The sequence below is a fragment of the Phalangium opilio genome, unplaced genomic scaffold (assembly GCF_054372755.1).
Source record: "Phalangium opilio isolate 3A_F unplaced genomic scaffold, DU_Popi_V2 ptg000038l_1, whole genome shotgun sequence".
NCBI lineage: Eukaryota > Metazoa > Arthropoda > Arachnida > Opiliones > Phalangiidae > Phalangium > Phalangium opilio.
This window is the reverse complement of record NW_028324161.1, coordinates 223,846-246,773: the sequence shown is the minus strand read 5'-3', so window position 1 is coordinate 246,773 and position 22,928 is coordinate 223,846. Positions and strand designations below refer to the sequence as shown.

Genomic DNA, 22,928 nt, shown 5'->3' with positions numbered 1-22,928 from the left:
TAAAAAAAATTATATTATTTAAGTAATAAATTTAACGATAGTTGTTGAGAGATTCAATAGAGGGCAACATGAGATGTCATAAATAGACTGCGAAGTTTGCGAACTCCGTCTAGTTTGTTGTCTGCCTATTGCAAGGTGGATGATCGATGATTAGTTTAATCAGGTGTTTAAATGTAACTTGATTCCGGCGATACCATTAATGACAAACGCAATCAACATACTCATGGTTTAATTAAAGTTAATTAAATTGAATTGCTCAAAGATAATTATAAAATTAAATCAACAACTCAACTATCTGCTCAACGATAATTTGGCTAGTTTTTGTCAGATTTGCTGTTTATTTAAACGTAATTAAACAACGGTTAAATACTGCAGCGTGTATGGGTGTAAAAATAATGAGTGGTGTCCGCTTTCACCAATTTCCGCGCGACGTTAAATTGTCGAAACAATGGGATATAGCTTTAAAAATGGGTAAACCACACACCAAGTCCATGGTTGTCTGCTCCCTTCATTCCGAAATATGAACATTCAGGTATGTTTTAAGCGTATAATATTAATTTAAAACCAATTATAATTAGAGTTATTATTGTAGATAAGTTAAGTTACCCTCCCAGACTTGGACCTTTGGCTGTTCCTTCCAAAAAACTCCCGTTAAGGAAACATGATCAACAATAGTTCAAGGCTAATGGGAGATTGGAAAGACTGAAAAAAAAAGGAATCAGCTCTCACAATCTCCAACTTTGCATGCAAGTGAAACAGCTGAAATAAATGGACCAGCAGACGCAGAAATTCTAGCTGAAAGATTGGGGATTGATACGGTTCAACAAACTACCGAGGAAACTACGACCGACAAATGCACCACTCCAAACCCCAATGATAAATCAGGGTTGCCACGGGTCAGGGAATTTGAAAATGGGCCAAAAAGGTTTCAGACCTCAAATCATTTTAAATTAACTCTTACGCAGTTCCCAAGCTTGTTAAAACCCGTGAAAAAAAAATGCAAATGAATAATGCACCCAAGACTCGTGAAATTTTGTAAAACAATTTTATTTAATAAATTTGTAAGATTCTATCACATTTTAAGGAACTTAAAAATATCACTTCAGCCTTATTTGCGCCATTATTTTTCCATTTCAAATAATTTGGAATGTAGTAATTAAAATAAGCAAAAAAACCTTTTGAAATAAGTAATTTGTAATCTTGGTTAATTGATTGTTAATAAATTTTTGGTCTTTAGGCACATATAACAAAACAATCATCTTCCAGTTTGAATAAATTACATAATGACAACTTTGAAGTCCTAAAAGGGCCAAACTAAGTTGCACTTGCCCATAATACATTTGTTTGGGTTTCAAAGAAAATGTTCTGTCCTTCTTGATTACGTAAGGAGTTTTCTTGAGGACTGTTTCTAAGTTTCCTTTTTCACCAATGACTGGACACTTCATTTCGACCAAATTATCGTTGACTAGACCGTCAGGGGAACACCCCAAGAATCGATAAGAAGGGTTGACTTCAAACCAATCTTCGTTACTTTTAAATTAGACTCTTTTTTAAAGCAACAAGAGTTTTTTTCGTTTATAATTCCATACTGTGTGAATTCATTTCCCTTAAAGTTTGACTGAAGAGCTTTTTGAATTTTTTCAGTAGGATCTTTTGGAAAATATTTGTAATGCTCGTAGCAATTTTGACAAGAGAGAGAGCAACAGGTACTAAACAAAACAAAACAGTATGACCAATTTTATACTCGTGTTATGACCAAGGCTTAAGAGTTTACATAACTAATCTGGTTAATATTAGGGTGATTAGGTTTTCAACACTTACCATTTTTGAAAATATTCTCTTCTGAAAATTGTGGTTCATTCATTGCAAAAAATTTCGAGTACTAATTTTCATTTGGCACTTAATTATAAGTTTAAACGTCACATACACTGCCGTTGATGCTACAGGTCTCAGGCCTGCCATTTTTGTTTCACCTAGATCAAGCTTCGCGTTTTCTCCGGACGATAGTGAAACTTTTCGTTCTAGGCGCGGAATCTGAGAAAAATTTCCTCACTAAGTTTTTACTTTCGCGAGTTTTAGAGGTTCGGAAAAGTATTGGTCCGACCCTGGCTGGCAGGCTGGGCGTCCCGTCAACCCATTTTTAGTTCTAAAATTGTTTTATACTAAATTAAAATATATAAAATTGTTTTTAAATTAACTTTTTTGGCACAAATATTATGAGATTTTTGTAAGTGTTTTCGGTTCCAGCTTCTCTGATTAATTAACGCTTAGTACATCATAAACAAAAAGGATCTTTATCTCCACCATCCGTTTCCGTGTCCCGTCTAGCGTTGTTCTTTAGGGCTTATGCAAATTACTTCATTTCTATTGCTTCAAGTTTCAAGAGAACATGACTCGGGGCTAATTCTAAGCGCTTGTTGCATATTGCATATTGCATAAGCGTCCAAGTAATCTCTCATATTGTTTGGATCGTAAGTATCTTCGTGTTCTTTGATATGTCTAGTGAATATCGACTGGATATGCTTCTTGATACCTGTGAATTTGTCGTAGTTTGGTAGCATGTGGATAGGTAAAAATCTGTAAATAAGAATTTTTACACGGAATATTGGTGAGAGCTTTAAATTTAATCAAGGTTTCATTAGAGCAGCACGTGTTGCGTATATAGACATGTAACAGTTAGCATCCAATATTTGTTTAAATTAATTCTGGTAAGAAACCTTTAACGGCAACGGTTTAATGTACAATTATGATAAAATAGCAAAATAATACATCGCTAAATTAGCTTGATATCTGCAATATGGTAGTTAAACAAGGCGATCCAAGGGCTCGTAATAGTAGCCACATCGTACGAGTGAATAGCCCCTCTATACCTTACCCTAATGAGTGGATAACCCCTCTATACCTTACCCTAATGAGTGAATAGCGCTATTTTTTACAATGCTTAAATAATTTACCGTGCATAAAATCGGAGTGAATAGCCTCTCGATGCCCTACCCTAAACGGTGATAGAATTATTTGTTGAATTTACTTGTATAAATTATAACTCTACACAACTTTCTATTTAGTAGAACTGTGTTTTATTTTTAGTACAGAGGAAAAGCAAAAATAATATAGATTCTTAAGAGTGGTGTTCGTACGTTCTCTTTCTTAGAGAGATAGCGAGTTATCAAAAAAAAGGTAAACAACATGACTTTGGTAAAAAAACTATCGATTGATTTTGTTGTCGATTTAGTATCGCCATCTATACGTAGAAAATTATCAACACATACAATTCTAACTTCAACACTTTCCCTTGTTGACTACTTTTCTCAGACAAGTCCCATGTTTTCACACAAAATCTTTAGGCGTGTTCTTGGTAGTGGTTTTGTCATTATATCTGCGGTCTGTTGTTCCGTGAAGATTTGTTGAATCCCAAGTTCTCCTTTGGATATCTTTTCTCGGATGAAAAAGTGCTTGATTGAGATGTGCTTTGTTCTACGATGAAATATTGGATTTTGTGCCAGTCCGACTGCTGCAGAATTGTCAACTTGAATGATTGGAACCTGTCTTAGTTTGACAATTCCTTTAAAAAGCCTACTCAGCCAAATTGCTTCTTTAGCTGCTTCGTTTGCTGCGATTATCTCTGCTTCAGTGGTAGAGGATGCTACTGCTGCTTGTCTTTGACTTAACCAGGAGATTGCTCCTCCGGCGTACTTGGCTACAACCCCAGAAGTTGAGCGTCCTGTCTTCAAACATCCTCCATAGTCTGCGTCGCTGTAAACCTCCAGAATGCCTTTCTTTTTATCTTTCTGATAAACTATTCCCAGGTCCAGGGTACCTGCTATGTAACGAAAAACTCTCTTGACTCGTACAACATCTTCAGATGATGGATTTTCAAGTGATCTTGACATAAATCCAACGCTGTACGCCAGATCTGGTCTTGTGCCGAGCATTAGGTACATCAGGGCTCCAACTGCTTGTCGATATGGGAATTTCTGAACCTTTTGGTCAGACTCCTGATCATCTTTCCCTGTTTTCAAGGTCTCAGAACCTTTTAGCATAGGAGTTGAAACTGGTTTGCAGTCTGTAAAATTGAAGCGCTCTAAAATTTTTCTTGCTTGCATCTTCTGATGGATTTTTATTGAATTTTCCTCTCGTTGAATTTCAAGTCCCAAAAAATACGCTGCTACTTTTGAGACAATCTTGAATTCTGATTTCAACTTTTCAATAAAGCCTTCTAATTCTTGTATGTCTGTAGCTGCAACTAGACCGTCATCGACGTAGATCACCAGTATAAACCTCAATCCTTCATTAATTTCAACTTAAAGTGTTAGTGACATAATTTTCGTCATCCACAAACTTAATATGCGAAAAAAATGCTTGAAAAATCTAGTTTATTATGATATGTTTACTTTTGTATTTGGTTTCGTAGCAATTTAGAAAATTGCAATCCAAGTATTGTGTTTGGAAAAGGCTTAGTTAAAATTTTGTTTCGTTTGATGACGTAGTAAGGAGAAATTTTCTCTCTAGATATCGCTCACGTGACGCCTGTTAGTGTCGCCGCGCCTTGTTAAGCCTATTTTATTCAGATTCGCGCGGCATTAGTAGACTCGGGAGTCTCGTGCGCTCGCGCTTGGCTTTCCCGCGAGATGCCGTGAGTGACGTATCAAGGAGAAAAACCCGCCAAAAATCTTCTCCGCAAATTTGCTTTTGCCCCCAAATTTCAAATGTTTGAAGTGTCTTTTCTGTGTTTTCCCTCAAATTTAAATATTAATCAAGCATATTTTTGGAATCAGAAGGGTTTAAACTCTCAAAAAAGTAAGGTTTTCTTTAGATTTGAGATCATTTTTAAATCACGTCGCTATTCCTTTAATTACCCGAACAAAAAAATCAATAGAAACCAATTGTGTACCAATTACAACAATTGGGGTTTTTGAATTGGGCCATGTCGGTCCGATTGGGACCAATATATTACCAATTGGGACCAATATATTACCAATGGGGGCCGATATTTACCAATTGGAACTTATAGTTGCCCATTGGGTACGAATTGGCCACCAATTGGGAAAATGTGGAGCAATAGAAGAGGATTAGACCACCAGTTGGGACCAACAACTCGCCAATTGAAACCAATAGTTATTTACAGACTACCTTTTGGGAGTGGCATATCACCAATAGGGACCAATAAGGCAGGATACATCGCCAATTGGGATTATTAACACACCAATTGGAACCAATATAAAGGGATAGACTACCTATTGGGACTGAAATATCACCAATACGGACCAATAAGGGAGGATACACCGCCAATTGGGAATATTAACGAACCAATTGAAAGTGATGTATAGGCATAGACTACCTATTGGGACTGAAATGTCACAAATACGGACCAATAAGGGAGGATACACCGCCAATTGGGAATATTAACGAACCAATTGAAAGCGATATATAGGGATAGACTACCTATTGGGACTGACATATCACCAATACAGACAAATAAGGGAGGATAGACCGCAAATAAGGACCTTTAACTCCAGTTGAAACACTGCAAAAAATAATAGTCTGAAAATGGTTTATATATGGTTTGAAGTCTAAGAGTCACCCCACATAGGACTTCGAATGGAACTTAAATGGTTTTAGAGAAGATTTAAACCATATTGGATTTAAGATATATTTTAGATTAAGCCATTAACGGAATATGTGAATGGTTTGATGTTAAACCATATAGGAAAGACTTTACGATAAACCATTAGGTAGACGGTAACGTACTTAAATTAAATCATTGGCAAATTGTTTAAATTTCTACAAAAAATTATCTCTCCCCTACAAAAACTGTCCTTTAGATTGCTAACTAAGATCATTTATGAAGTTTAAATTGCCTTAAGTAAATGAAATACAAAGTTTTGTAATAATTGTTTTCTTCACATGATTTTGAGGAATCAAACCTGACACGACAATGACAAGATTTTCTTAATTAGTGACATTATCAAAATAAGGCTATATACCGCAAAATATATCCTATAATAAAGCAAGTAAACTATCTTCGAATCAGTGAAAGGCCTGTGATTTAACCAGTGCACTCGTACGATTTGTAGTATTCAATGTACTTTATAGCTGAGATACAATTCTGCACTGCCGTAAGGATCCTAATAAAACAAGATGGCCCCGGCCATATTATGCTTTGCGCACCCTCTATTGGCTAGAACTGGTATGGTTCCGGCAAATATTTTTGGCGGTATTCTCTTTTTCTTTATCAAATATCCTTTCGATTATGAACAAAATCAATTTAGTATGACTTTCGTTTAATATAAACATCACTGATCATTTTGACCTTAAAATAAATTCCTCAACAAAAACAATTACAGTTGTTTTTATTTTATACAAACTTTTTTTGAATTAGTATTCACAATAAAATCTTTCTAGTGCGGTATTGCAAACCTAACAAAATTAGGCTGATATACATAACTGGGAACTAAATTTATTCAATGAATGTACGTTTAAACCAATATACAGCCATCGCATAGAGTTAGCCCCCAGTCATGTTGTATTGAAACTTGATGCTATAGAAAATATAACCTAATGTGTAAAAATCATATATCAGCAGGTTTCTTTATCAAAATTGTTAGATTATTTTCTTACTAATTGAAATTAATTAAAAATTAGTAGTTGTACAGTTTTGAATTGCTTCCCTCGTTGGGGGGCCTTGATTCTCTAATTTATAAAAAAAAAATGTATTTGCAGTGTTGGCTCTATTACAAGTATAATGTATTGTTGATCAGGTAATAGTACTTGCTTTTTATGTTTAATTTCAATCTGGAACAGTGCTGATTTCGTTGTTTTATCTGGATTAATGTTGATGTTCCAGAATATACGTGGGCTTCTTTTTAGTTTTTAGCGCCATCTATTGATGGGCTAAAAACTAATGCATTTATACCGAAGCTTTACTACCCCCACTTTTACCCCTTTCACCCCCACTTTTTCCCCCTTTCCCCCCTCTTTTCCCCCTTTTTTAGTGCCTTTCCCCCCTATATTACCCCCTTTTTTCCCCCATTATATCCTATGTTACGGCTGGTTGGGCGTCTTAACCCCGCCTTTTCGCGTTAATTTATTCAAATTTATTCATAATTCATAAATAATGCTCTAAACCCCAAAAACAGATGGACCTAGGGTAGCTAACCTTCATGTTATTTTATTTCGCAAATTTCCAAATCCCCGACGGGACTCGCACGTACCAACGTTAACGCTACAGTTCGGAAACCCGGCACGCTAGAACTGAGCCACCGAATGCTTATATAAACCTTTCCTTTCATAAGATATGAGCTGGGATAGAAATCCATCTCGAGTCTAGGCGCGTTTGCGGCGTTTCGCGCTAAGAGAGAGAAATTAAATAATCGCCCACTACCACGTTAATATGACGTTAAGTCGGCCTCAAAGTCACGTCTGAAGCTTAGAGTTCTTTTCCTAAAACCTTATCAGTCTTGAATGTAGAGAGAAACGAATTAGCAGGCAAAGTTCACCATGAGTTAACCAATGATATCGTCTCTTGAAAACTCGTCTGCTACTCTACTTAGTTAAGCGAGCAGTCCACGTTTACAAGTGAGATTAATGATAACTTTATAAATAATGATGTAGTTTAATTAAGTTTAAAATTAACCGATTGAGGAAGTTACAATAGTTCAATATATATTATTCTGTAATTTAATTAAGATTAAAATAAATATAAATTCACGAGTGAGATTAATGATAATTATAAATAATGATGTTTCAAGTAAGTTAATTGAGGAATTTACTTTAATTTAATTAATATTATACTTTAATTTAATTAATATTATACTTTAATTTAATTAATATTATACTTTAATTTAATTAATACTATACTTTAATTTAATTAATATTATACTTTAATTTAATTAATATTATACTTTAATTTAATTAATATTATACTTTAATTTAATTAATATTATACTTTAATTTAATTAATATTATACTTTAATTTAATTAATATTATACTTTAATTTAATTAATATTATACTTTAATTTAATTAATATTATACTTTAATTTAATTAATATTATACTTTAATTTAATTAATATTATACTTTAATTTAATTAATATTATCATGATACTATAGTTTATGATAACTTTACAAATAATGATGTAGTTTAGTTAAAGGCCGACTTCCACCGAAAAGGGTTCTTACGAACTGAAGACCGTGCATCGATTCTTAACAATAGAGCGACCGTGCGAATTTTCGAGTCCCCACTGGGGCAAAATTTGGAGTGGTTCTTACGAACTGAAAACCTTGCTATGCGGGTTCTTACGAACTGAAGATAAACAATAGAAAGTCTCTTAAATATTTTATTCCCGATTTTTACGACCCTCTGAAGGAAAATATCTATTGTTTATCTTCAGTTCGTAAGAACCCCCGTATCAAGGTTTTCAGTTCGTAAGAACCCCCGTATCAAGGTTTTCAGTTCGTAAGAACCCCTCAAAATTTTGTCCTGCGGGGATTCGAAAATCGGCACGGTCGCTCCATTGTTACTCTCGATGCACGGTTTTCAGTTCGTAAGAACCCTTTTCGATGGAAGTCGGCCTTTAAGTTTAAAACTAACCGATTGAGGAAGTTACTATAGGGTTGGTACTGGTAATTATGGACACTTTTTGCAAATATTTGAATAACTTCCGTGGAGCTAATGTTAGACACCAGAAACTTTCAGGATATGAAATATGATTCTTTATACACAATTCGCTATGTTTTCAGCTTTTTAACTCTCTTAAATTTTGCACAATATCCTATTTCCCAATCCCCTCGGAGGACCCCAATTGTGAACAATCACTGGTAAATGTAAACACCCTGACCCTAAATACTGAAGGAGGTAGTGACTGAACACTGGACCCAAATGTGAACAACAATGATAATCAAATGGGAGGAATAAAAAAGGCCCTAGGAAAGGACAGGGTTGCCACAGTACCTGGAAATCCTGGAAAATCTGGAAAAGTCAGGGAATTTAAAAATGGGCCGAAAAGGTCAGGGAAAAGTCAGGGAATTTGATTTAGTGGGTAAAACTTCTGGGAATAAGTCTTTATTGAAAGAGTAATGAAAGTTTCTCCTCATCCTCTCTCAACACAGAAAACTCTAAATTAATCCTTAAAAATGTCTAGAATTGTTTTTGTAAAGTAAATGCTCTTTTAGACTGTTATTTATAGTTAAAATGTTTCTTATTTGTATTGATGCAACAAATACATGGGAAAATTTAATGTTGAGAGTTTATTTAATTATAACCACTTAAAACGTGCAGTAAACATTCACTTTTTCGGCCTAAAGGTCAGGGAAAATCTGAGAAAAAGGTCAGGGAAAACCTGGAAAAGTCAGGGAATTTGGTTCTGAAAATTCCGTGGCAACCCTGAAGGAGCTACCATTACGTAGGGCCTAAATCCATGCACCTAGATTAAAGTTTACGCAGATGTGATAAGTGATAATAGGATAATATAGTTAAATCAATACCCGAGTCAAAATGTTCAATAATTTGTTGAGAAGTCCTATTTATTTCGATACCTCGCATAACAGCTGTCTCGTTTTCTCGCTTTCCCGCCCAATAAGTAGTCGTAGCTACCGCCCTCTTACCGCTAAATTGATAAACTTACTAATGGCGCGAAATTTGAGTCTTTTTTGGGTCAATGATGTATTTTAAAGTTAATATTATAACTTTTACTTTTATTTTTTAGTAAAATAGCTTAAAAAGGATTCTAATTAACCTTGAAACAATTGAATTTTTACCTGGTTTTTTCCAACTCTAAAATCGAATTCCGAGTCGAAACCACAGATATTAATATCAATTTTATGGTGAAAAACGTGATCTATCTAACGATTAAAGGTTTGTTATCGTGGGATTATTTTAACTCTTCCTAGAGCTTATTCCCCGATGGTATTGTATTAAGCAACACCTAAAATTGGCATCAACTTAAGTTGATTAGTCCGAGTTGGTGTGTATATAGGTTCGTATCTTTCATCCACGTATTCCTACAATGTTCATACCATTTTTATCGTAATCCTCAATATTCAATCTACAAATAGAGCCCTTTTAAAAGGAATTTAAGCCGCCCAAAAATTAGCTACAAAATGTTAAAGAAAAAATAGAATCGTTCACATTTACCAGTACCGACCCTAGTTTAAAAAATATTATTCTGTAATTTAATTAAGATAAAGTTCTGTAGGTTAAGTTTAAAATGAACCTAATAAGTAAGTTACTGTAGTTTATTACTAGATTGATTTTATTCATAATAGGAATGCTATTTTACAAACAATGAAAAAAAAACCCGAAATGCTAAATTAGCTGGGGTCATCTTATAATGCATATAGTAATACTAATTCTTGTCACTAGAAGGCGGTAAAAACTATATGACTGGGTCATCTTGTTTCTAGTATCTGAAACTTAAAAAGGGTGTCTTTCTCAAGGATCCCAAGCCTTATATGGGTTTCTTACTCTAGGTTGCCAAGCCAAATAGGGGTTTCTTTTACTGGGTTCCCAAGCCCACTGTTGATCTTGACAGTTGTACGTAGTGCAATCTGGATATTGTATATCGAGTAGTTTGATCTGGATACCGTAGATCTCGTGGTTTCGTCCGGGTACCGTAGATCTCGTGGTTTCGTCCGGTTACCGTAGATCTCGTGGTTTCGTCCGGTTACCGTAGATCTCGTGGTTTCGTCCGGGTACCGTAGATCTCGTGGTTTCGTCCGGGTACCGTAGATCTCGTGGTTTCGTCCGGGTACCGTAGATCTCGTGGTTTCGTCCGGGTACCGTAGATCTCGTGGTTTCGTCCGGGTACCGTAGATCTCGTGGTTTCGTCCGGGTACCGTAGATCTCGTGGTTTCGTCCGGGTACCGTAGATCTCGTGGTTTCGTCCGGGTACCGTAGATCTCGTGGTTTCGTCCGGGTACCGTAGATCTCGTAGTTTCGTCCGGGTACCGTAGATCTCGTGGTTTCGTCCGGTTACCGTAGATCTCGTGGTTTCGTCCGGTTACCGTAGATCTCGTGGTTTCGTCCGGTTACCGTAGATCTCGTGGTTTCGTCCGGTTACCGTAGATCTCGTGGTTTCGTCCGGGTACCGTAGATCTCGTGGTTTCGTCCGGGTACCGTAGATCTCGTGGTTTCGTCCGGGTACCGTAGATCTCGTGGTTTCGTCCGGGTACCGTAGATCTCGTGGTTTCGTCCGGGTACCGTAGATCTCGTAGTTTCGTCCGGGTACCGTAGATCTCGTGGTTTCGTCCGGTTACCGTAGATCTCGTGGTTTCGTCCGGTTACCGTAGATCTCGTGGTTTCGTCCGGTTACCGTAGATCTCGTGGTTTCGTCCGGTTACCGTAGATCTCGTGGTTTCGTCCGGTTACCGTAGATCTCGTGGTTTTGTCCGGTTACGGTAGATCTCGTGGTTTCTTCCGGGTACCGTAGATCTCGTGGTTTCGTCCGGGTACCGTAGATCTCCTGGTTTCGTCCGGGTACCGTAGATCTCCTGGTTTCGTCCGGGTGCCGTAGATCTCGTGGTTTCGTCCGGGTACCGTAGATCTCGTGGTTTCGTCCGGTTACCGTAGATCTCGTGGTTTCGTCCGGTTACCGTAGATCTCGTGGTTTCGTCCGGTTACCGTAGATCTCGTGGTTTCGTCCGGTTACCGTAGATCTCGTGGTTTCGTCCGGTTACCGTAGATCTCGTGGTTTTGTCCGGTTACGGTAGATCTCGTGGTTTCTTCCGGGTACCGTAGATCTCGTGGTTTCGTCCGGGTACCGTAGATCTCCTGGTTTCGTCCGGGTACCGTAGATCTCCTGGTTTCGTCCGGGTGCCGTAGATCTCGTGGTTTCGTCCGGGTGCCGTAGATCTCGTGGTTTCGTCCGGGTACCGTAGATCTCGTGGTTTCGTCCGGGTGCCGTAGATCTCGTGGTTTCGTCCGGGTGCCGTAGATCTCGTGGTTTCGTCCGGGTACCGTAGATCTCGTGGTTTCGTCCGGGTACCGTAGATCTCGTGGTTTCGTCCGGGTACCGTAGATCTCGTGGTTTCGTCCGGGTACCGTAGATCTCGTGGTTTCGTCCGGGTACCGTAGATCTCGTGGTTTCGTCCGGGTACCGTAGATCTCGTGGTTTAGTCTGGATGTCGTAGGTCTCGTAGTTTTGGTATAATCTGGATATTGTAAAACTTGTAGTATGATTATAACCTCAGATCATGTTCTAGCGCGAGGGCCTCTTTGTCTAGCCCAATATGGCTTTTTTAACTAGGTTGTGGGAACCTAGTTAAAAAAGCCATATTGGGCTAGAGAAAGAGGCCTAATATGGGTTTCTTTAACTATGGATTATAGAGACAACTGTTGATATTATAGCTTCTTCTAGAACAATGTACTTCTACCAAATTAAGGTCAGAGATTCAAATCAGAGGTTTATTACGTACAAACACGGCAAAAGCGACTCGCGATCAAATTCGATTAGAGAATTCAGTCTCAAAAGTTCGTGACTTGCAAATGAGGCAATGGCGACTGGCGAGTTTAAAAATAAGCAAAAAACCTCAAAGCGGCGATAAAAAAAACTCCCCTATTATGACGTCAACAGAAGCTTCATCCCGAAACGAATTTTCATTGGTTATGAAAATAATTTTACGTCGTCCTCTGCGTCAAAAATAGAACACCAACAGGGTTGCCACGGCATTATCAGAACCAAATTCCCTGACTATTCTAGGTTTTCCCTGACCTTTTTCTGAGATTTTCCCTGACCTTTTTAGGCCGAGAGTGTGAATGTTTACAGCACGTTTTAAGTGTTTATGATTAAATAAACTCGATCTACATTAAGTTTTCCAATGTATTTGTTTCACCGAAATGAATAAGAAACATTTAAACTTTAAATAACAGTCCAAGAGATTTTTTAAAGGCATTAACTTGACATAAAAACAATTCTAGACAGCATTTTTAAGGATTGCTCTAGAGTTTACTCTGTCTTAAGAGATGATGAGGAGAAACTTTCAATAAAGATTTATCTCCAAAAATTTTACCCACTAAAATCAAATTCCCTGACTTTTCCCTGACCTTTTTGGCCCATTTTTAAATTCCCTGACTTTTCCAGGTTTTCCCTGACCCGTGGCAACCCTGACCAATTCTGTCCGACCGAAAGCTGTTTCGGTCGCGTTCTGCGGAAGATGTTTTGCCGCAGAGGTTTCATTGTTTCCGTCGGGTTTTCGGTCAAGTGGGAAATAAGCTTAACTCTACACAATGACAAGGGCATAAATCATTTTGCAATACCCCGTGAGGTTTCTAATGTGCTAAGGTTGTACTGCACCCAAGAACGATCTAAGGTTACACGTCGTCTCGTGTACACTATAATGTTACGAAGAGTGCCACATAAACTTGTGAACATGCCTGCCCAATTCGATACTCTCGGGATCCAGTGACCACAACACTATAAGCGGCCATTTTTAGCTTAGCATGGCGACTGGCGAGTTAAAAAAATAAACAAAAAAACCTCAAAGCGGCGATAAAAAAAACTCCCCTATTATGACGTCAACAGAAGCTTCATCCCGAAACGAATTTTCGTTGGTTATGAAAATAATTTTACGTCGTCCTCTGGCGTCAAAAATAGAACACCAATTCTGTCCGACCGAAAGCTCTTTCGGTCGCGTTCTGCGGAAGATGTTTTGCCGCAGAGGTACTTAAGCTAGATTCCCACTCGACGGAAAACACGACGGAAACACGGCAGAAAGGGGTTCGACCGAAAAATCTTTACGCCGAGCCCGATGGAATTTCCGTTCAGTCGGGCGTAAGTTGTGTTCTATTTTTTCGGTCGTCTTCGGCGTTACGCCGATGTCTCAGCCAATGAAATTATCCCACTGAAAACGTAATAAATTTCAAGAGCGCACCCACACGCGAGATCGATTGATAGCCGCCATTTTTTATTGTGGTTGACCAAGGCTTATCGGAAACACGCCACCAAGAAAGAAAAATTAAACTAACGGAAGTAAAAAGAGATATGATGTTAATAAGGAAGACTTTACCGAGGATGTTAGAAAATATCCCTTCTTGTACGATCTAAGCGACAAGGGGACAAAGATACCAATTCAGAGTGTGAAATAGATGTTGTGGAAACCACTCAAATCTGTCACGTGACCCAAAAATATCTACCGCCAAACTCAAAATTCAGATGTAGTGTGAATGATCTACCGCCGGACGCCGGCGTAAGTTAAATTTTCTACCGTCGGCTGTGTGATTTCCGCCGGTTTTTTTCGGTCAAGTGGGAATCTAGCTTTACAAGTCCCACAATTACGCTGCCGATTTACAAGACCCATAAATACGCTGCCAGTTTTCACGTCCCCATAAATACGCTGCCAGTTTTCACGTCCCCATAATTACGCTGCCCGTTTACAAGTGCCATAATTACGGTGCCCGCTTACAAGTCCCACAATTACGCTGCCCGCTTACAAGTCCCACAATTACGCTGCCCGCTTACAAGTCCCACAATTACGCTGCCCGCTTACAAGTCCCACAATTACGCTGCCCGCTTACAAGTCCCATAATTACGCTGCCCGTTTTCACGTCTCATAATTAGGCTGCCCGTTTTCACGTCTCGTAATTACGCTGCCCGTTTTCAGGTCCCTCAATTACGCTGCTCGTTTTCGCGTCCCTCAATTACGCTGCTCGTTTTCACGTCCCATAATAACGCTGCTCGTTTTCACGTCCCATAATTACGCTGCCCGTTTTCACGTCTCATAATTACGCTGCCCGTTTTCAGGTCCCTCAATTACGCTGTTCGTTTTCGCGTCCCTCAATTACGCTGCTCGTTTTCGCGTCCCTCAATTACGCTGCTCGTTTTCGCGTCCCTTAATTACGCTGCTCGTTTTCACGTCCCATAATAACGCTGCTCGTTTTCACGTCCCATAATTACGCTGCCCGTTTTCACGTCCAATAATTACGCTGCCCCTTTTCACGTCCCATAAATACGCTGCCCGTTTACAAGTCCCATAAATACGCTGCACGTTTACACGTCCGATAATTACGCTGCTCGTTTTCACGTCCCATAATTACGCTGCTCGTTTTCACGTCCCATAATTACGCTGCTCGTTTTCACGTCCCATAATTACGCTGCTCGTTTTCACGTCCCATAATTACGCTGCTCGTTTTCACGCCCCATAATTACGTTACTCGTTTTCATGTTCCATTAGCTAGGCTAATAAGTATAATATAGAACAACTATGCGAACACAGTAATGTATGTATGAACTTGGGCCTACCTCTTTTTCTTGGTATTCTTGAAACTTCGAGTTATCTTCAGTTTGCTTTTGAAGGAGCTTTTGATAATTACTTTTCGCGCTCTTTAGAGCTGAAAAGTATTGTTCCGACCTCTGTTGGCTGGACGGCTGGCTGGATTTGGTGTAACCGCATAATAAGTTTCGTCATAAATAAACTTTTTGAATTTCAAATTTCCCGCGAATTTTTGAGTCGAAATTCATCCGTAGTACACCTCACACCTCATAGGTGGCGTAACGTATTTAATTTCAATTGAAATTATTTTTCTGTCGGCGCCGGGCCTCGAACCCGCAATGTCCCAATCCATACGAGACGTCAGTGAAGAACGCCCGAGCGCGCGCCTTACCACGAAGCCACGCTTGCTTGTAATATAGAGTCAGATAATTTATAGTGAAGAGAAGAGAGAGGTACAACGATACGGACCCCCCCCCACCTCCCCGACGCCCGCCACGAGACGAGAGAGAGAGGACCCCCCCCCACCTCCCCGACGCCCGCCACTGGATGCTGTCGAATATATATTGTATCGCGCTAGAGGAAGAGAGACAGTTGCTTGCAATTTTTTTTTTGCAATTTATAATTATTATATATCTTTTTAATCCTAGGCAAGATTAGATTTCTACTTGGGAACTTAAACATTACAATTAATATTATCATATTAATCAAAAAAGAAATTAAAGTTCTCCCCGACAGAAGGCGCGCTAAGCAGAGAGAGTTTTCTAATTTTACCAATGATATCGTTTTTGAAGACTCGTCTGCTTAAAAGTTAGGGAGGTTGATTACTTTTCGCGCTCTTTAGAGCTGAAAAGTATTGTTCCGACCTCTGTTGGCTGGACGGCTGGCTGGATTTGGTGTAACCGCATAATAAGTTTCGTCATAAATAAACTTTTTGAATTTCAAATTTCCCGCGAATTTTTGAGTCGAAATTCATCCGTAGTACACCTCACACCTCATAGGTGGCGTAACGTATTTAATTTCAATTGAAATTATTTTTCTGTCGGCGCCGGGCCTCGAACCCGCAATGTCCCAATCCATACGAGACGTCAGTGAAGAACGCCCGAGCGCGCGCCTTACCACGAAGCCACGCTTGCTTGTAATATAGAGTCAGATAATTTATAGTGAAGAGAAGAGAGAGGTACAACGATACGGACCCCCCCCCCACCTCCCCGACGCCCGCCACGAGACGAGAGAGAGAGGACCCCCCCCCCCACCTCCCCGACGCCCGCCACTGGATGCTGTCGAATATATATTGTATCGCGCTAGAGGAAGAGAGACAGTTGCTTGCAATTTTTTTTTTGCAATTTATAATTATTATATATCTTTTTAATCCTAGGCAAGATTAGATTTCTACTTGGGAACTTAAACATTACAATTAATATTATCATATTAATCAAAAAAGAAATTAAAGTTCTCCCCGACAGAAGGCGCGCTAAGCAGAGAGAGTTTTCTAATTTTACCAATGATATCGTTTTTGAAGACTCGTCTGCTTAAAAGTTAGGGAGGTTGATTTACTAATAAAATTAAATGTATTAACAAAATGAAACTCGAGTCAGCGTTTTAAAACTATAACTAGTTTGGGACGGAGGTACCATTGCTCACTATTTGTTTGGCAAGTTTAAAATTAAATGATCACTTAACGGAACTGACATAAAATAATAGGTAGATTTTTGCAGAATTAAATTGCAGATTCTTTGCAAAATTAACTAATCATTTTGGCAGTTTCCGCTCTCGCTGGGTTCATAACAGTTACGTAAGTGATAATTATAAAAATAAAATCAACAAAATCAACAACTCAAAGATAAAAAATGAAATTTATGATCAAATTGAAACTAATTTCAATCAACGACAAACGGAATCAACTAATCATTTTGGCAGTTTCCACTCTCGCTGGGTTCATCTACTAATAACAGTTTCGTAAGTGATAATTATAAAAATAAAATCAACAATCTCATAAAATCAACAGCTCAAAATATAAAATGAAATTTATGATCAAAATGAATCTAATTTCAATCAACGACAAACGGAATCAACGTGTTCATCTCTCCATCCACGGAAATATGAAATTTCTACATGAAACATGAAAGTGCTATCAACCTAACAATTTTTAGAAATGTAATTTTAATCAATGAAACATACTCATTTAAAGTTAAGTAATTATAAGTCGCTAATTTGATTATTATATTTAAAAAATTATATTATTTAAGTAATAAATTTAACGATGGTGTTGATAGTACCAATAGAGTATTCAAGGATTGATTACGTTAATATCAACGTATCAAACAAAAAGTATTTAATTATAATTTGGAATTTCAATTTAAATTTATACAGTTTTTTAATTGCCCATTGAGATTCAGAGTCTGTCACTGAATGTTGAAGATCTCCAGTCTCTGCCAAGTGATTTAAATTTTCAGACCCTCTCTGTGGGAAAGGGGGAATTAAATTAACGAGACTTACAAACTGACATCATCCTTAAATTAAATAAGGATTATAAATGAAAATTTAAATCAAGGTATTGAAGGTTTAATTAACGTTACTTTGAAAGTATCAAATTAAAAATTTACAACTTAAGCTCATCAATAAAAAGAACATTAAGATAATTATTAATAGGCATAAACAATCATCAATAAAAAGAACATTAAGATAAATATTAATAGGCATAAACAATCATCAATAAAAAGAACATTAAGATAATTATTAAAAGGCATGGGCATGGACAATTTTACTCGGACCCCGAGTCCCCGACTCCCCGTCCCCCCGTCCCGATACACTAAAGACCGAGGCTTAAACCTCGTAGCTCGCGGCCATCTTTATTGTTTACATCATGGGCTCGTCACTACAGGGTAGGAAATAAGACAGGTTTACAAGTCCCAAACCAGTTTATTAATTGCTCGGACCAGTTTATTTATTCCAAAAGTTGGGGTCAGTGGTATCAGGGAGCACTTTATTAATTAGGGTTTTTGGAAAAAATAGACGGTGGGACCAGTTTATAAATTCAAGGTTCCTTTTTAGAATTTTTCTAGCTCAACACATTTTCTACCAATTCTACTCCTAGGTAGTTAGTACTCCTTGGCTACAACTTCCCTACAAAAGTTTTGTATTCTATTGACTATTGATCTTGTCTAGCGTCTATACTCTAGAATGAGTCTCTTGTAGTCGACAGTCTAGACCATAGCCAGTACTAGTTGTCAGTAATCGTATTTCTCAGTAGTGCATGGTCACATTACAAGATTTTGATCTGGCTTACTGATAGCGAGAGAAGATATTGCCGCTGAATTTATGGAAAATGCAATAAGGAATAAGGCTAGTTCAGAAAAGGATTAAGAACTTCAAATATCATTAGACATGTTGATTGATATTTAGTGGCAACTAGTTGAAAAATTGTGATAAGAAATAAAAGTTAACTGTTATGGATTGTTATATGCTACTTTTTCCTACAGTAAAAAATTCAAATTCAATTAGAATTTTCAGCTTCTTTACTTTTGTGTCTTTACGTGCTTTTTATTCTCACCATTTTAGAAATTTAATTTATAGTGGGACCGGTAAAATAATAATTAATGCGAGGGTCACTGGTCCCAAGGACCACCACCACATCCGCGACACCAATTCGCCGCAACCCACTCCGAAACAGACGAGCGCCTGAAAGGCTCAACCTATGAGACAGCAGCTAAACCAAGTTTTCACCATAATAACAATAACCTCATGAAGGACAGTATAAATAATGAGTTTAAACAAACTTTTCACCATAATAACAATAACCTCATAAAGGACAGTATAAATAATGACTTTAAACAAACTTTTCACCACAATAACAATAACCTCATAAAGGACAGTATAAAATAGTGACTTAAACAAAGTTAAATCTGAATTACAATCTACCTCATTAAGCTCAACCAAACTGTTACAAATGCATAGCGCAATATTACAAGTTGCCAATGATCTTCGAATTTTATTGTTAAACCCTCACATTATCTTAAGACTCATACAGTCACTGGGTTTTAATCTCACGGGAGAGTATTGCTATATTCGTAATTCCCGCCTATTCCAAACACAACCTAGATGGCGCCCCATCCTCAGATATCGATTGATTGTAACCCCCATTTTCTAAGCATGAGATATAGCATAAGGACATTATCTCTCTCTCTCTAAGGGCCCAAGATTCTATGTTACGGTTGAAATGTATGTATGTCCGATTTGGTCAGCCATCCGTCTCATCTCAAGTGGTATAATAATTGTATAGCCTAAACAGAGGCCGAGCGCATTCGCTGCAGAGTAACCCGGCATTGAACATTTTTCCCTCCTTCAAAGATTTCTCACGACAGCTCTTCGTGATTTTTACTAAGCGCGAATTTACCTCTTGTGTCTGAGAGAGCTGGGGGGTTCTGGAAATTCTCTTACTTATTTTTTCCCCTCAGTCCTTCCTCTCTCGCGGCCCTCGCCTACCCGCCTTTTTTAGTTTGATTCCCAACCGCTTGGGAGCGTTATCTCAGAGCTCGCCTCTAGACCACCACCGGCTTAGGATATCGGTCGTGGCTGATTTTGAAAATTATTTTTCTCTCCCGCGAATTTGACGAAAAATTCGGAAGGAGCCCCTATACAAAATCTAAGTCACATCTAGCAGAACTAGATGTTTTTGCTAATAGATGCGCTTGGGCCCTTAGAGAGAGAGATATAATCTCCTTATGGATATAGGCAAAGAGAATTTAGAAGGGGAGTGGAAGGGGTGGTTTGGAATGTAGCGCAACGTCGTCTGCTAAACGTTATCTAGGCAGGTCGATTTCCGGTATGATGCGTTGGTAACAGAGATATTTTAGAACACGTGACCGGAAACTCGCCTACCCCAAAAAGCTCAACGCGACATCTTGTTTGGGCGTCATCACGTTTAATAGAGTCAAAGGGGGGCTTTCCACTACCCTTCTAAATTCTCTCTGATATAGGAGAGAACATTCCTCACTTCTTTATCCGCACTCAAGCGGCATCCTTGCCACCCAATGTAACGAATGACCATAATCATATGGTAGAATAAATCTTGGATATTGATTAGTATATCTCGCCTAATTAATCCACCAAGACTTGAACACTACAGTTAATTACTTATTTAATTAAACTGTAAACCAAATTCTTACTAGATTGGTTTTATTCATAATCGTAATGCTATTTTATAAACAATGGAAAAAAACCTGAAAATTTTAAATTTGTCGGGGTCAATGAATATAGTAATACTAATTCTAGTCACTAGAGGGCGCGAAAAGTGTAATCTGGCCGGGGCCATCTTGTTGGTATTAAGATCTATACTAGGAAGCTACGATTTGCTGTTTCCAGCTCTGTCGCTGGTATAGAATCATCCAAGGCCTTTTGCAAATTTAACACTTTGCTATGAGCCCTCTCCTAAAATAACCGCAGCCAATTAGCACGCTAAGGCACATTATACAAACATCCTAACCCTATAACGCTTAAGTATGTGTTTATCGTTAGGGCTTATACAATAGAGCTATCTCAGTTGTGACGTCAGTGCCTAGGTAAAACCGTCATGGGCTTAGCTTTTTCAGTGGGCGGCCATGTTTGGTACCGCTTTGGCTCTAAGGGGAAATAGCATGGGTGACGTCACAATAAGGCTTCTGAGATAGCTCTATTGGCATTGTCCACCACAAAATAATTGAGCTATTGTCTACTGTGATTCTCTTTCGTGTTCGAGTAGGCGATTGTTCCTGTTTACAGCAAATGAATGACCGAGTATACACCGCCGAGTGATGCCACTCTACGATGTATACACCGCCGAGTGATGCCCATCTGGGCCATCTACGAGATGCAGCGCCAAGTAACGTCCCTCTACCAGAGAGAATTTACAATAAGGAGTGGAAACTGAGGAATATAATGTAGCTCAAAAATCACGTGATCAACAAAACTCGTCAGGTCTATTTCCAGTATGAAATTTTGTGGCCCCTCCCTCCGGGGCGGGTCTAGAATGTTGCCGGAGGGTCTCTAGGGGATATGGACACTACCATTTTAGCGGAAGGGAAACGTCGGACTAAAAATATCTCCAGATGGCGCCAGTCGCACTCGAAGTTGCGAACAATTATTGGGTAATTGTACAACCAATAGTGTTTGAGCATGGACTAACTAACGCTAGGGATTGTTCACTAACCGGGTTTCCCATGTAATGCTATCGCCAACTACATGTTCCGAATTATTCCTTGATTTCCCTCTTCATTCCCCCAATTTATTGGACCAAAACGGATGTAGATATAGCGCCATCTCTAGGCAAAATAAATAGTTTTTGCCCAATTTAGGCAGGATTTCAGTTTTGACGTCATAGAACACGTGATATTTGGTCCAATTTTCTTATAACTTCCTGTTAGGGATAGTAGCTGCTGCTAGGGGGCGTTTGGAACATGCATGCTTTATCTTTTCGGGGGAACGAACTATCCCTAGCGTTAGTTAATCCATGGTTTGAAGGAAACTTGTTTTTACCAGGGCAATTTAAGCAACGCAGCCTTCTTGTTTGAGCTACATTGTATTTAGCACTGTCAAGGGCAAGAGCTTCCACTCCCTATTATGAATTCTCTCTGCCTCTACCCATATATGAAGGATGTGTGCTCACTGCAACTACCCTTTCGACTCATTCTTATGGAGTGCTTATAGTAACATATTTCAAATTAAATATACCTTGTATCGTAATAAATATTTCATTTTCTCCAGACTATTCAGTTCGAGGCTCAACAACTCTTTTATTTTCTGTTACGTACTATATACAATGCTTTAGCTTTACCCCATATTGACTACTGCTCATCTATTTGGACCCCTTCTGGAAAAAATGTAATGACATCGTTGCAGAAGGCCCAAAATCGGTTTACAAAATTATCACCACTATTAGAAAAACTACCAGCCGCCGACAGATTATCTAAACCAGGAGTTCATAATAACCCGAAGTACGAAACTGGTTAAAAAGCCCGTAACAACAAAGTTTCACCGTAAAGCTCAGCGGATTCATACACCGCTTAACTCCCAAAGAAATAGTTACCCCATTTTTTAGCGCCCACGCGCATTAACTTACACACTTCCGGTTTAGCATAGCACTATTTTTATCTTGTGATTGTAGGAGCGAAAATGGCTCACGTCTGCTTCAGTCGGAACGGTGTAAATTAAGCCTTGGCTAAGAAGTTGGCTTTTAGTCGGGGTTTCTAGTTTTCTACAAAACATTTAAACGATCCTCAATAATGTTTTGTTGTGATATGTGTGAGTGAGAATTCCGTGGTTAAATTGAAACGGTTTGGACAAATTTATTCGCAGTATCTTTAATATAAGAATTGCAACGTGTTTCTACGTCCACCATATCGCCATTTTTCTTTTCGACGGAAATCCCAGCCAACGGAAGTTTTGGAACGAAAACCAAGGAGCATAGATACCACTACGATATACTGTAAGGTTGTATGTCCATAAACAGGCTAATCCTTTCTATGCGCAACGACAGAATCTTGTTGTTCGCGATTTTTACCATTAGCTCTATGGCCAGTTTCATACTTCCCCCCCGAAGGGGGGTTATTATGAACTCCTGTCTAAACTAACCATCAACCCCATCCATCATAGACACCAGATAAATGACTTGTGCCTTCTTCATGACTTTTTTAATAACAAACTAGATCTGCACTTCGATACATTTTTCACGTCTTCAGTGTATACTAGT

At 38.5% G+C, this 22,928-nt stretch overlaps 1 protein-coding gene and 1 long non-coding RNA gene across 3 annotated transcripts in view; one reads left to right on the top strand and one right to left on the bottom strand.

Moving 5' to 3' along the window:
* LOC149681523 (centrosomal protein of 290 kDa-like) overlaps positions 1-22,928 on the bottom strand; it is a 249,160-nt gene that overhangs the window by 196,975 nt on the left and 29,257 nt on the right. The gene's annotated exons all lie outside the window — the stretch shown is intronic.
* LOC149681525 (uncharacterized) lies at positions 16,493-19,843 on the top strand. Of its 2 annotated transcripts, XR_016365438.1 has the most exons (3): positions 16,493-16,856; positions 16,921-18,683; positions 18,764-19,843. It is a non-coding gene; the product is annotated as an uncharacterized LOC149681525 (long non-coding RNA). The 2 variants fall into 2 exon arrangements; XR_016365437.1 differs by lacking the exon at positions 18,764-19,843 and having other exon boundaries at positions 16,921-18,708.